The sequence below is a fragment of the Cryptomeria japonica genome, chromosome 7 (assembly GCF_030272615.1).
Source record: "Cryptomeria japonica chromosome 7, Sugi_1.0, whole genome shotgun sequence".
Classification (NCBI taxonomy): domain Eukaryota; kingdom Viridiplantae; phylum Streptophyta; class Pinopsida; order Cupressales; family Cupressaceae; genus Cryptomeria; species Cryptomeria japonica.
The window spans coordinates 196,251,030-196,255,417 of record NC_081411.1 but is presented as its reverse complement, the minus strand read 5'-3'; positions in this window follow the sequence as shown (position 1 = coordinate 196,255,417).

The window sequence follows — 4,388 nt, the reverse complement described above, 5'->3', positions numbered from 1 at the left end:
AAGGAAGAAGTGTCAGACAAGAAGGCTCTTGTCTCTCGGTTTGATAATTCCAATGAGTGGATCATTGATAGTGGCTATTCTCACCATATGACTGGTGACCAGAGCAAGTTCCTATCCTTCGAGAAGTATGATGATGGTGTGGTTCATTTTGGAAATGATGCACCATGCATGGTCAAAGGTAGAGGGTCCATCTCTCTAAATGGAAAGAGTAGTGCTGACAATGTGTATTGGGTTGATAGTCTCATACACAACCTTCTGAGTGTTGCCTAGCTGAATGACAGTGGCCTCACTCTAGAATTCAAGAATGGAGTTTGCAGAATCAAAGGAAAAGATGGTGAATTGGTGGCCACCGACATGCAGACCAAAGGGTGATAGGTAATTCATGATTCTCACTGATGACTACTCAAGAATGATGTGGGTCACATTATTGAAAGACAAGTTTGAAGCCTTTGTAAAGTTTAAAGCTTTCAGAGCATTAGTGGAGAAGGAAAGCGGTAAAAGGATCAAGTGCCTGAGAACTGATCAAGGAGGGGAATTCACTTCCGGTGAATTCAACAAGTACTGTGAAGAACATGGCATCAAGAGGTAATTATCTACCCCCTAGACTCCATAGTAGAATGACCTAGCAGAGAGGAATATCCAAACTGTAGTTGAAGCAGCTAGAACCATGTTGATTCAAGGAAAGGTAGCTCACACTTTTTGGAGAGAAGCGGTGAGCACTGTAGTCTACACAATGAACCGGGTACTCATCAAGAAAGGGAAGGATAAAACTCCTTATGAGTATTGGACCGGTAAGACACGTGTGGTTAGCTACTTTAGGGTATTTGGTAGTAAATGTTACATCAAGAGGAGTGAACATCAAGGCAAGTTTGAAGCTAAATGTGATGAGGGAATATTCCTTGGATATTCGACCAAGAGTAAAGCTCTCAAGTTTTTCAACAATAGGACTTAGAGAATTATGGAAAGCATCAATGTAAGAGTTGATGAAACCTCTGAGAAAAATGAGGAAACTGACAGTGTGCAAGCGGTAAGTGAACCGGTTGCAACCTTCTAAGAACCGGTTGTCAGTTAACCGAGTACTAGTAACAGTGTTCCTGAACCGGTGAATATTGATACTAATGAAGATGAGGATGAAGAGGAAAAGCAAGAAGAACTAGTCAAGACTATTCCTTAGTATGTCAAGCTGAATCATGATCCTAAGCAGATCATAGGAGATAAGGATGCAGGAATCCTTACAAGAAGAAAGATCAGAGAAAACTCATGTTTGATCTCTAAATTTGAGCCTAATACATTCCAAGAGCCTCATAAAGATGAAGACTGGATCAAGGCAATGGAAGAGGAAGTTGACTAGATAGAGAAAAATGGTACATGGTCCTTGGTACCCAGATCGGAACAAAAAAATGTCATTGGCACCAAATGCGTGTTCAAAAACAAGTTGAATGAGGATGGCACAATGATCAGGAACAAAGCCAGATTGGTGTGCAAAGGATATGCTCAAGAAGAAGGAGAAGACTATGGAGAAACCTTTGCTCATGTAGCCAGATTGGAAGGAGTTCGTATGTTTCTTGCATATGTAGCTTTTAAAGGATTCAAAGTATATCAAATGGATGTAAAATGTGCATTTCTAAATGGTGTACTTGAAGAGAAGGTGTATATAGAGCAACCAGATGGGTTTTCCCTATTTGAAGATAGTGACATGGTGTGTAGGCTACATAAAGCCTTATATGGTCTAAAGCAGGCACCTAGAGCATGGTATGAACGTCTACATTCCCATCTTGTGAAGATTGGATTTGAGAGAACATGTGAAGATAGCAATATCTACTTGAAATCTGAAGGAGATCAGATCCTGATCTGTGAAGTTTTTGTTGATGACATTATCTTTGGTGGAGATGACAAGATGAGTCATGAGTTTTCTGATGAGATGAAGGAAGAGTTTGAGATGTCACTCATAGGGGAGATTAAGTTCTTCATTGGACTATAGATCTAGTAGATGAAAGATGGAATCTTTATCACTCAGTCCAAGTATGTCAAAGAGGTGTTGAAGACCTTTGGCATGGAAGATAGCAAACGGGTTGGTACACCGATGGTGACAGGTTGCAAATTATCAAAAGAGGATGATTCTGCATTGGTTGATGAGAAGGAATACCGATCAATGATTGGTAAGTTGCATTATGTAGTGCATAACAGACCAGATATTACATGTTGATCTTGCTGTAATATGTACATCTTTGATGGTAGATTGCATGTTCATGCATTAGAGTGAAATGGGAATGAAGAATTAGATTATATGAGAAGATAAGTGTCAACCGGTCTTTGCTCATCTTAGTTACACTGGCTTCTGTCGGTTGAACTCTATTGAAGGATCGGTGCAGTTGTTTGTCTGTCAGTGCATAAGTGTTAGTTGACAAACCAGTTTAAGGTTGAGTTTTTGCCTGTACTGATTCACCCCCCCCTCTTAGTACCGGTTTGGTACTATTCGTTCATCATTAAGTTATCAAATATGACCCCTTAGGACACCATAGGACCCAAAGTGACCCAATATGGTGTCATAAGGGGTCATATTGTGTCCTAAGGGGTCATATGATGTCTTAAAGGGGTCATATGACATAATATGACCCATAACGACCCAATATGGTATCATAAGGGGTCATATGGTGTCCTAAGGGGTCCTAGGACACCATATGACCCCTATGGACACCATATGACCCCTTAGGACACCATAGAACCTAAAGCGGCCCAATATGGTGTCATAAGGGGTCATATTGTGTCCTAAGGGGTCATATGATATCTTAAAGGGGTCATGTGACACAATATGGACCATTAGGACATAGTATGACACATAATGACCAAATATGGTGTCTTAAGGGGTCATATGGTGTCCTAAGGGGTCGTAGGACACCATAGGGCCCCTTATGGCACCATATGGTGTCGTTAGGGGTCATATGGTGTCCTAAGGGGTCGTAGGACATAATATGACCTATTAGGACACCATAGGACCCACAACAACCCAATATGGTGTCATAATGGGTTGTATGGTGTCCTAAGGGGTCATAAGTGTTCATGGGACACCATATGACCCCTAAGGACAACATACGACCCCTTATGACACCATATTGTGTTGATAGGGGTCATATGGTGTCTATAGGGGTCATATGGTGTCCTATGACACCATATGACCCCTTAAGACACCAAATTGTGTTGTTATGGGTCATATGGTGTCCTAAGGGGTTGTAGGACACAATATGACCCCTTAGGACACCATAGAACCCAAAGAGACCCAATATGGTGTCATAAAGGGTCATATTGTGTCCTAAGGGGTCATATGATGTCTTAAAGGGGTCATATGACAAAATATGACACATTAGGACACAATATGACCCATAACGACCCAATATGGTGTCTTAAGGGGTCATATGGTGTCCTAAGGGGTCCTAGGACACCATATGACCCCTATGGACACCATATGACCCATACCGACCCAATATGGTGTTTTAAGGGGTCATATGGTGTCCTAAGGGGTCGTAGGACACCATATGACCCCTATGGACACCATAGGACCCCTTATGACACCAATGGTGTTGTTAGGGGTCATATGGTGTCCTAAGGGGTCGTAGGGCACAATATGACCGCTTAGGACACCATAGGACCCATAACAACCCAATATGGTGTCTTAAGGGGTCATATGGTGTCCTAAGGGGTTGTAGGACACCATAAGACCTCTTATGACACCATATGGTGTTGTTAGGGGTCATATGGTGTCCTAAGGGCTCATAGGACATAATATGACCCCTTAGGACACCATAGGACCCATAATGAACCAATATGGTGTCATAACGAGTCGTATGTTGTCCTAAGAGGTCATAAGGGTTCATGGGACATCATATGACCCCTAAGGAGAACATACGACCCCTTATGACACCATATGGTGTCGTTAGGGGTCATATGATGTTTTAAAGGGGTCATATGACACAATATGACCCATTAGGACATAATATGACACATAACGAACAAATATGGTGTCTTAAGTGGTCATATGGTGTCTTAAGGGGTTGTAGGACACTGTATGACCTCTATTGACACCATAGAACCCCTTATGGCACCATATGGTGTTGTTAGGGGTCATATAGTGTCCTAAGGGGTCATAGGACATAATATGACCTCTTAGGACACCATACGACCCATAACGACCCAATATGGTGTCATAATAGGTTGTATGGTGTCCTAAGGGGTCATAAGGGTTCATGGGAGACCATATGACCCCTAAGGACAACATACGACCCCTTGTGACACCATATGGTGTCGTTAGGGGTCATATGACACAATATGACCCATTAGGACACAATATGACCCATAATGACCCAATATGGTGTCTTAAGGGGTCATATTGT